This window comes from Tenebrio molitor, chromosome 2 (assembly GCF_963966145.1).
Source record: "Tenebrio molitor chromosome 2, icTenMoli1.1, whole genome shotgun sequence".
NCBI classification, from domain to species: domain Eukaryota; kingdom Metazoa; phylum Arthropoda; class Insecta; order Coleoptera; family Tenebrionidae; genus Tenebrio; species Tenebrio molitor.
In genome coordinates, this window is record NC_091047.1 from 31,811,310 (window position 1) to 31,823,565 (window position 12,256).

Here is a 12,256-nt window from a genome sequence, read left to right on the forward strand (position 1 = left end):
CAATCAAATCCAAACTAATTTTATAAATTTTAAGAATTTTAATTAACCATGAATGTGGTACTGAATCATAGGCTTTTTTGTAGTCTATGAATGCGGTTTAAATATTTCTATTATTTTTTCTAGCTTGTTCCATTATTACCGTATCTATTATGAGTTGTTCTTTACAACCAAAACACTCCTTAACACAACCTTTTTGTTCTTCATTAAGTATATTTAATTTTTTACAATGGTCGTAAATTATTACTTTAACATATTATTGTTTCGTCAAATTTGCCCAATAATTGAGCATAATACTGCTCTGTGATCGTTCTGCCCTTTTCCAAATTGCTCAAATGTCGAGTGTCACGTGGTCGATTATAATTATCTAACCTAAAAATGACATTGTCCAGAAATAATTCTTATGTTTCTGTTTCCCTTTAATCACTCGAAAAAAATATCTGTGTGGGTATAAAACTGTGGTATAAAATAGGTAAGTTAGGTAAGTACATGATCATTTTCGTTACTTTTGAATTATATTTTAGCATTTTTTTGATACCGACGACGAAAGTTCTGATGAAGAATTGCCAATTTCTTTTGATTCAAGTTCAAGTTCTTCCGAAAGCTCATTTGAAAGTAACCCCAGAAGAACACTACATCGAATTAAGAATTATATGAAAACTGTTGAGGTATATGATAATGAAGAATTTAAAACACATTTTCGAATGAATAGAAAAACCTGTGATTTCGTTATACTCGTATGTAAGTACCTACGTTTGTTTTAATAGTAGGAAAGATAAATTGATTTGCTTATTTTGATTTGTAGAAAAAATTGTCACAGCAAAAGTACTGCCTCCACATGTATTTGGAAGGAAACAGATTTCAGCAGAAAAAACTTTTTTAATGACTTTGTGGTACCTTAGTAACACTGAAACGTTTCGTCAAATATCTGATAGGTTTGACGTTACAAAAAGTTCTGCGTATCGCATAATTTCAAAAATTGTTTTACAAGCTGCATAAAATTGCTGGGGTAGTGGGGGCTATTGATGGAACACACATCAATATCAAAAGACCCATCTCCCAGTTCGCACAAGTTTATTACAATCGGAAAGGAGACTATGGCATATTATTACAAGGAGTATGTGATTATAAAAAAAAAATCATTGATGTATTCTGCGGAGAAGCTGGATCCATGCACGATGCCCGGTTGTTAAAAGAGTCTTCTCTCTATGAAAGAGGTCTAAATGGATTTTTTGGAAATGACTGCTTATTAGGTGATTCTGTTTACCCATGTCTTGATTGGTTAGTTACACCCTTTAAAGATAATGGTGCTTTATCGCGGAGTCAAAGATTATTTAATTATCGCCATTCTTCAACACGTATTGTCATAGAAAATGCCTTTGGTTTATTGAAGGGAAGATTTAGACGTTTAAAAATGTTTAAGTATAACAATATTATGTTTGTCATTAAATGTAGTGTTGCAGCAACTGCATAACATTTGTTTGGATTTTTTTTGGAGACGAAATTGAGTATGAAGTGGAAACTGACTTTCAAGAGTATGATGAGTAGTTTGTACAAGGTGTGAGTGGAATTATGCCAAGAACTTCTAAAAGAGACCAAATGTTCAATCAGATGTTTGGTTAATTGAGAAGATTCTCATTTTATTTCACAAAGATAAGAAATACAAAAAAAAAATTTTACAATTATCTTTATACCTTAATTATTTTAAAACATGAAATTAATAGTATGTTATACGCCAAGGTAGAGAAGACATTTTTTTAAGCCGAGGTAGTTTATTCCCCGAGAAGCGAAGCTTCGAGGGGAATAAAGAAGCGAGGCTTAAAATTGTCTTCTCTAGCGTGGTGTATATATTATTTTTTTCACTACTAGATCCGTTAAAACCCTTTCTAATAATAATTATCAATTAAATTTGTTTGTCCGATGCGACGATCCGAGTTCTCATTTTTCAACGGTTGCTATGAAAATTGAAAATCGTCTGTCTACGTTAACCAATAAAATCAAAGAAAATCTTTCGTTGCTAGGTGACGGCTGTTCATTATTGACCTTGGTTAATAATGAAAATTATTATTAACCTTGGGAGAGAAATTCTACTTCTGGGGTCGGTTCGAGAGTCAATAATGACGCCTTCTGAGACTAGTAGTGAAAAATAGTAATTATACACCAAGGTAGAGAAGACATTTTTTTAAGCCGATGTAGTTTATTCCCCGAGAGGCGAAGCTTCGAGGGGAATAAAGAAGCGAGGCTTAAAATTGTCTTCTCTAGCGTGGTGTATATATTATTTTTTTCACTACTAGATAGGTTAAAACCCTTTCTAATAATAATTATTAATTAAATTTGTTTGTCCGATGCGACCATCCGAGTTCTCATTTTTCAACGGTTGCTATGAAAATTGAAAATCGTCTGTCTACGTTAACCAATAAAATCAAAGAAAATCTTTCGTTGCTAGGTGACGGCTGTTCATTATTGACTACTGGTTAATAATACAAAATTATTAACCAAATAAAAGGTATATTATTATACTCATGTCACATCGTGAGGAAGTTCCTTAACATTGACACAGAACATAATACACAACAAAGTCAAAATGCGGAGGCAAGACGCCGGTAATTATGTTGATAAGCACTGCACTATTACTTGATAGTAATATCCGTAATAGTGTATGTACTCCGGTAAAATTGCCGTGCCGCCGGGTGGAGGTGGGATAGTATAACCAAATTATTATTCAAATTAAACGGGGAATTTATCAAGGAGATTCTTTAAGTTCTTTATGGTTTTGTCTAGCCATTAATCCTTTGACAAATCTATTAAATAGCACTGGATACGGTTTTAATATTAGACATAATAATACCACACTATCAAAATTAAATCACCTTCTTTATATGGATGACATAAAACTTTATGCATCTAAAAAGAATCACATTTTATCTTTATTAACAATAACTGAAAATTTCTCAAATGATGTTAGCATGAGTTTTGGTATTGATAAGTGTAAAACGCAATCAATATGTCGCGGTCATTACGAAAATTTAGAATATATAACTAAAGAAGTAGAAATCATTAAAAATTTAAATAAAGCAGAATTTTATAAATATTTAGGTATTAATCAATCAAATCATATTCAACATTCAATTATAAAAGAAAATTTGGAAAAACAATTTTATTTAAGAATTAAATCTATTTTAAAATCAAAATTAAACGGTAATAATTTAATTAAAGCAGTTAATACATATGCTGTTCCATTGTTGACCTATTCTTTTGGTATTATAAAATGGTCCAAAACTAATTTATAAATATTCAAACTAGAGTTCTCTTTACAAAATTTTGTAAACATCACCCCAAATCTGCTATTGAAAGATTTAATTTACCACGCGAAAATGGTGGTAGGGGTTTTTCAAATCTAGAAATTCTACAACATAATCAAATTGCTTCACTAAAAAATTATTTTCTCAATAGAGCTCGTGATAACACTTTTTTTAATGCTTTGGTTTCAGCGGATAAAGGTTACACACCTTTAAATTTAAGTGATAATATAATTTCAGATATTGTTGAGCCAAATATACCTGACACTATAGCAAATATAAAACAAAAGTCTTTACATGGGAGATATTTTAAAGAGCTAGAACAGCCAGAAATTAATATTCAAGCTTCTCATGCATGGCTTAAAAAATCAAATATTCATCCTGAGAAGAAATTATAAAAAACACACATGCGGTTTACAATCGATCATTGATAAATGTAGGATTTGCGGAACTGAAGGGGAAACCATTGAACATATCAATTCAAAAAGATATATTATTATACTCATGTCACATCGTGAGGAAATTCCTTAACATTGACACAGAACATAAAACACAAAAAAGTCAAAATGCGTAGGCGAGACGCCGGTAATTAGGTTGTTAAGCACTGCACTATTACTTGATAGTATTATCCGTAATAGTGTATGTACTCCGGCAAAATTGCCGTGCCGCCGGCTGGAGGTGGGATACGAGACCTAGGGAGAGAAATTCTACTTCTGGGGTCGATTCGAGACTCAATAATGACGCCTTCTAAGACTAGTAGTGAAAAAAATTATTTTTTACCTACCTATTAAAAAATATGAAAAATTAACACTTACTCTCTAATAAACACCTGCATGTTTAATACATAATATCACAAAAACAGGTACAATTACTTTTTGGCAAGTTTTTCCAAAGCTGCAACCTTCCTTTTATCAATTTCCATTTTTTCTTTCAAGAGTTCAATTTTCTGCTTTTGAATATCCAACTGCTGTTGCATAAACTCATGGTGGAGAAGTTTTTTGTTCTCTGCTTGAAGTTGTTTTTTTTTTAATAATAATCAGTCTTAAAGTTAATATATTCAGTCGCTGGATTTCTCCTTTTTCGTTTTGATAATGCAGACTCCTCTGATGTCACGCTATCAAAACTTGATGACGACGTCTGCATATTTACTGCACTAGTTGCACTACCAACTGGATCTTCTGTTATCTCATTTTGATCCAACACTGATACATCTATAGATTGGGGACTAGAATTGGTTGGTGTATCACCAAGCAACAGATCCAGCTGTTCATAAAATAAGAAACGAGTTCGCCCTCGGCCAGTCTTCTTCTTGTTATCTTTTGTTGCCTTATATGTTCTGAGCAAATTGGCCCATTTTTTTTACAAGAAAGTTCAGAATGCTAAAAAAAGCTTCGCTGTATTCACCATAAATAAGAAATATGTCTGTTCTCACCTCAATATGTTGGCTAATCAGTTCTTGGACAACTACACCCCAAAAGTGTTTTTTCTTTGTAACATGGAACATAACTTCATAATGCCGGTCCACTACAGCAATTAGAGCAATTGTTTGGTCATACGACCATACAGTTCTATCATTATTATCAGCATTTTCCTGTTGTTGTCCTGCAGCCTCATTAATCTCATTATGTTCTATTTCTAAAGTTATGGTTTCACTTCCTCCTATTTATTGAAACATATAAAATAATTTAAAAGTAAGTACCTCAAACAGTGCAACATTTTTTTGTGAAATCTTACCTGCACATCAAATTATTTGGTACCCAGACGTCTTCTTTGAGCTCTAGAAAACAAAAACACATGCAGTTCATTACTTAGGTAATCATCAGTGTTAGAGATATTTTCATATTTGATGGCGGAAACAAAAGACTGAGAAATGTCACAAATTTGTATTGTCAGTGTCAAATTTCTCAAAGACGTTCGTGATTTCGACAGAAATGCAGCAAATTGGCCATAAGAAAGTTATTCATCGTCGAATTAGAGACACAATTTGTAATCCGTTTGATTATATGAGAATAACTTTTCCTTTAGAACCACTGACAAAAATTGATTTCCTTAGAATTAATTTTTTCAATCAATTTAGCGAAAGTTTAAATTTACCTAGACATTCCTTTTTACGGCGTTTATGTCAAATTTGACACTGACAATACATTTTTGTGACATTTCTCAGTCTTTTGTTTCCGCCACCAAATATGAAAATACCTCTAGGACTTTGTTGAAAACGTCGAGAGTAAAACCTGAAGTCTTTATTGTGACAGAATAGTCCCGGACAGTCGACCAGTACAACTTTGCGTAATCCCTCGCTCGCACATAAACAGGATTCAACTGGTTCCCCTGTTATTTAAAGCGAACCAGCTGAATTGTGTTTATATGTGAGCGGGGTATTAGGCAAAGTTGTACTGGTCGACTTGTCCGGGACTATTCTGTCACAATAAAGACTTCAGGTTTTACTCTCGACGTTTTCAACAAAGAATACCATTCAGAAGGCGTTTCCATTTTTGTCTTGAGATTAACAAGTCCAAAATTTTTATCGCATTCCATATACGAGTGTCCTCGTATTAGAAATGTAATCTTCACGGAATGAAATCTTTTACGATGATGAACTAAATAGTGGATACATTTGAATATTAAATAATTCTTGTTTTGGCCACCGGCTAAATCGCAGAATATCTCAAAATTCCTAACTCTTTCGTCTAAAATATTGTAAACGAAGTGATATAAAAGGAAACCACATCGTTGGATCCTTTTTTGGCCACAGTTTCTGGATAAGTATAAAAAGCAGATCTGCCTGTCGATAAGATATGGATGTTAAAAGTATACAAACTCAACTGGTCCTTATAATAAACATCATTAGTAGTAATGTTTGGTAAGGGAACATTCTTTTAGAAGTCCATTGCAATAGCCTCATACTCTATGTTAGATTTTGCTATTGCTTTAACATTTCTCTTCCGGTTATAAAACTCTTGAGCCTTCTTTTTATGGATCTCATTAAGGACTGTTAACTTTCGTTTTTTTGTTTCAGAAGTTTCTGGTCGTTGTTCTAGAGCTTTCATCTCCGTAAGTGTCGCTACGCGGATATCCAAATGAAATATTAAATTTCTTGAAGGTAGTGCGATAGGTTTCATAAGAAATAGTGACGTCGGAGTCAGCTTCCTTAAACATATTAAACATTTTTGTTATGTTAAGTTCTTCTGGCAAATAGATTTTCGATGTTTTTTCCATGCTGTAATGACTAGTTCGAGCCTCAATTTTGTTGAAAGTCTCCTCTGATATCTTTCGAGGTCTGTTTCTATGCGTGCCTCGTGCATCTTGAGGAGATTGTCCAGTAGATTTCAGAGATTTTTGTACTATATATTCAATTTTACCTCTAGTGACACCATATATTGGACAAACTGGAACTTCCACCATCTTCTCATTGCGTTTAACTCTTACCCTATATCGATATGAAGCATCGTGAAGCGCAGCTCTGTCCTCATCTTGCCTCGGTTTTCTTTGCCGAATATTATTTACCGTTATTAAAGAAGTCAAGTGTCTGTTTTGTTCATTGTTGTTACACAGTAAATTAAATCTGCGTAAGAGAAAACTTCTTTCTGCTTCAGACACCTGTTGAAAACACTTCAATCGCTTGCAGTTGCAATCGTCTCCCATTTCGTGAGATTGTAATTTCAATTCCTTGCATACCGATGTTATTCTTCCTAAGTAAGGTTTTCGTTTTTCTGGTGTTTGAGAAGTATCATCTCTTTCATTATTAGACTGTATCAAAAGCAGCATGCAAAATCGGAAGTTCAAAATATAAAACGACCATTTTTAATCTAGATTACTGTTATCACCACTAAAGACAAACACTAACCAAAAAACAATTCAAACCACAAGCAAGTACAAGATCAAACTGGAAACAAAAGAATTATGAATCACTACTGACGGCAACACATGCGATAGCGTTGACATTCCTTGTTTTTATCTGGGAGCGCGCTGACATTCCTCCTTATTTCCCTGTATCGGTTATTAAGAAACGTAATAATACATTGACATTTGGTTTTTTCCCTTGAATAGACACCGCAGTCAATAGTCCTCAATTTTTCCCACCAGATAAAGTTATCAGATAAAATTCTTGAAAAAAGCACATTCCTTGTTTTTGCCCTGTACTCTTCAATTGATTTGTCGTGGCTAGCATAACTAACAAAATCTGTTTTCTTCAAGTTTAACAGCGCCATTCCCATCTGAATTTGACCATAGTATGTATTTGTGTTTATGTTTAAGCGTGTAAATGCCATTTTCGATCTTCAGGAATTGCATGTTTTTATTGCTTCGCCTGCGGTCATCTCTTTACCTACAAAGACACTGTGTTTGAAGTGAAAATATAATTTTACCCGGACACTCATACCTTTAACAATACACTTTATTTCTAATAATTTCTCTGGTTGTCCATTTTTGGTGACGATCCCATCTGGTGAGTATCCTAACCAGGAATTACTTTTACTTAAAATAATCCCGGTTTCAATGATGTCCTCCTCTTCCGAAAGCAAAGCTTTGTAAACTTCTCTTGCAGGTGCTTCATGTGCAAGACCATGTTCAAGGCTATCAATTTTTTTTTTGTACCTTTTGGGCCAATCATCTTTTTTATACGTGTATATTTCATAACAACGTGATCCTGTTATCCTGAACTGTCTTTCTTTTAATCACAGAGTTCGATTAAAATGTGTTCTGACACACAGTTGCACTGAATCATCACACGCGATTTTTGAAGCATAAACATTACTGCAACACTCATGTAAGGATTTTATGTCTAATTCGGTCAGAAAGTGCATCCATTTGTTTTCTGATTCATTAAAATATTTTGAAAGAAATTCTGCTTCATTTAATAATTGTTCACCTCGTTGTTCACTAATTATGATTTCTGATTGATCATTTAATGGAATGTTTTCTGTGTGAATCTGGGTCTCTGAATTCCCAGCTGATGTACGACTATTCCTGCAATTGGGATACATTTTTCTATAAAACTTTATTACTGCATAATCGGGATATCACCAATGTTTTCTTAAAGCAGAATTTGGGCATGCTTCCATAAAAATTTTTGTTATTTCTTCATAATTTACATTTAATTCCCTTTTTTCAGAAATTTTGAAACACGGGGTTTCTTTTATGAGGCATTGGAGCATACTGCGCCAGTGAAGGGCCCTTTTTCCTGCTTCATGCACACTTCTTCTCCGTTTGTGATAATATTTCAAAGTGATTTATATCATTCCTGAAACAAAAACAAACATCAAAAATAGTAATTTACGTTATAAGTCCGGTAGGTTACTTGTAAAAATAATTTTTGTTGCTTGAGTACTCTGTTGACTTCTGTTCACTGCTATCAGTATCAGTAACACTAACTAAATTATCTTCAGGTTCGTCTTCTGAAACTGTTTCTATTTCGCTTTCGGATTCATGATCGTTTGGAATAAAATCAGCATCAGAATCAACATCGCTAAAATCACCTGTAAGTTCCGCTTCTTCTTCTGCCCATTGCAAAAGTGTTTTTTCATAATCTTCATCTCCAAACTTTACTCTTTTAGACGGTCCAGCCATTGTGAGCTTTACTAACTACTAAATTATAATATACTCCAAAATAGAATTATTTCGTCACATCAATAATAATTACCTTCAAACAGGCCGCCGGTCTTGAAAATTTATTTTCCAATTGCGCCACATAAAAGGCAAAATGCTCATGTGGCATTCTTAAATTCCCAAAAGTTGTGGCGGTATTGTATGCCCTAAAATTACATAATGGGGTATCTTCCGAGAGTTCACCACAAGCGTTGGCATAATCCAGACATATTTGACACGTGTATTTTTTTTAAACATTTGGAAATTAAGTACCCGCATATATAGCGCAGAACATTTTGTTCGCCAATTTCTACATTACGATAATCAGTCGAATCGATTTCTAAAGGTTGTCGTGGAAGTTGTGCTCTGTTAACAATTTGGGCAATAGTTTTTTTTTTTTGAGCTAAATGCGGCATATTTTCAATAGCACTTAGCACAGAAGCCAAATCATTGTCACAGTTCCATTGTGGGTTGTGTTGTAAATATTTCATGAAAAATGATTTTTTAAATGCTCTCTTAAATTGAATAGGTGTGGGATTATAACAATTCCCACTTAGTTTGCGAACTGTCCCAAAAAATTTTTCGACAAACTCTTGATTTAATCGACGTGTAGTAAGAAGTTCATTTTAACGGTTGCAAACAAATTTAACATCTTTTGTAAATGTTGAATTTGGTAATCGGCTCCTTTGAATATGTTTTTAAAATTTCGTCGGTGTCTATATTGCCCGTGGAATTTAAAATATCGAACAAACTGTTAATATTGGAAATGAAATATTGTTGGAAATGCCGATGCTGCCAATAAATTCGTTGACAATTCCGTTTCAATGCCGGTAGCCACTTGGTTACTCAATAGTTGTGCTGCTAATTTTACTTTCATTTTGTCAAAAGCCCCAGGATGTAAATGAACTCTTGTTAACTTTGGCGCAAGGCGTAAATTTCCACCTTGATCCTTTTCGAAAAACTGATGCGAGTAATTTGCATCTATAATTTGGCCGCATTCTAAAATGAAAAGATATTTTAAAAAATTATTCCGCAATGCTTTAAGTAAGTGGCGTATATTGAAAAAATAATAGATTTTTATCGTTTGTTTGAAGACGTCCGTGTAAAAAATGGTGCATCTATTGTTACATTTAGAAGTTTGGATAAACTTACAAAATTAGACCCCACATCAGATATGAACTTATGAAGCCCTGAACTCGAAAACCAAGACTGCGTAAATTATCAATTACCCCAAATAACAAAATTTTGAGTTGCCCTACGTTACATGAAGTATTTAAAAAAACATACGCCAAAGGCTGTTTCCAATTTTCAAATTTGCCTCGAGCCATTATTGCCAGTAGATTATTGGCCGACAAATAGTCTTTAGAGGCACCAAGCTGTTGGAAACCTATAATTTCATCTGCTCCAATGTCATAGAATATATGCACATAGGACACAATCTTTTCCCTCAACACCTAGACTGTTGGCTTTAATTTTTAATATATCGAAAACCACTCGACTCAGTCCAGGGTTTTGTGGTAACAATTTATCACATAATACACAAAATTTTGTGACATCACCATCTTCCTGATGTTTCCCTTTCTCTGCTTAGCTGGCGCCGGAGAGCTTGTTTCTGGGAGAACTGGATGACAGCGTCAACCCTGTCTGTGTGCTAACGCTGGTTCCCATCGGAAACGAAACTGCACCAACAATCGCGTAGTTACATGATATGGACGACCGGGGTGTTACTTCGCCTAGAGATGTAGAGGGACGTGGCGATACTTCGCGTTGAGATGTAGAGGACTGCGGCGATACTTCACGTTCAGATGTAGAGGGCTGTAGCGATACTTTGCGTTTAGATGTAACGGGCTGTGGCGAGACTTCGCGTTGAGATGTAGAGGGTTTTGGCGATACTTCGCGTTGAGATGGAAAGCGATGTGGTGGTGCTGAACTATAAGAAGGACTTCTAATTGTACCTACAAGTTATAAAAGTGTATTATTAGGTTGATTTTACTTTGGTGCAAACTTTACCTCTTAACCGGTTTGTGGGCAATGCATCAAATACAAGTCTGGATTTTTGAGGATTGAAAAACATTTTGTTTTCAAAATAACATGCACACAGTTGGGAATTTCGATAATTAATTTGGTCCGATTTTGGCTTGTGACACGGATCCGTGTCACCCGCGCGTAACTTAAAATTTCTTGTTCATGGCTGACCGACACGGATCCGTGTCGGGCTAACTGATACCAATTGATGACTGAATTCCCTTATAAATTTTTAGGAAAGGTTAAAAATTCAGAAGAAAATACAGTTTATTTTATTCTAAAAACAGTGATATTAAAATACGACAAAAATTGCATATTCTAAAAACAATGAAAAGAAAATATGATTCATTATCAAAAAAATCAAAAAAATTTACACTCTGGACATACTTCGCGATGATACAGCGCTGACTTGCGAATCTTTTTATTAGAGCATACTCTGCAACGCTTTCTGCATGTCTCCCCTTTTTCATTCTTGGCAACAATTTTGGTCAGCATATGTCGTGCCGCTAATGTTCTGATTTTCGGTGTTCTAGGTTGCTGTATGTGTAATAGCTGTTCTAGAACAAACATCCTAAAATCATAAAGTGGCAAGTTGCGTCCGGAGTAGTTTTTATACAGAAGATAGGAATTCAGCTGCATCAGATGTATGAAATGTATTCCCAACTTTTTGTACCATCTAAGCATTTTGCGTTCACATGGGTAATATGAATCTCACTGATCTTGGCGATCGACTCCACCCATGTGCTTATTGTATTCTAGAACTGGTTTAGGCTTTTCTCTATCACGACCTCGTTTATCGGTAAATTCAATCATTTCATTTGAATACTCGTTGGAAATATATAATACGTCGCGCTTATCTTTCCATTTTCCCACCATTATATTATGGGAATACCTAGCATCAATCTCTCATTTTTTAAATTTTTTGGCCTCGAGATATTTTGGATTACTTTTTCTTTTGATGTTGAGAGTTCCGGTGCAGTAGGTTTCATGGGTGGTGAGATTATTTGCCAATTCGAAAGAATTATAAAAGTTGTCCAAATAGACTGCATGTCCTGCGTTCAGATACTCTTTCAAAAGTTCTAAAACCACTTTGGTTGTGTGACCTTTTCCACCATTATCGTCTATGGCACCTGTATATACCAGTACTTTCAAAATAATTCCACTGGGTTTGGTCAATATGTATAGTTGTATACTATACTTGTGGGGTTTACTTTTTATGGATTGGCGAAATACCAATCGGCCACGCCACAAAACCATCGGTTCATCAAGTGACAGCTCTTTGCCAGGGTAATAGGTCGTTATCATCTTATTATTAAAAAAATTTAAATTAGTCTAATTTTGTGTAAGCAATC

At 34.4% G+C, this 12,256-nt stretch overlaps 1 long non-coding RNA gene across 2 annotated transcripts in view; it reads left to right on the forward strand.

Moving 5' to 3' along the window:
• Nucleotides 1-12,256, forward strand: part of LOC138123525 (uncharacterized) — a 309,532-nt gene that overhangs the window by 58,437 nt on the left and 238,839 nt on the right. The window lies entirely within an intron of this gene.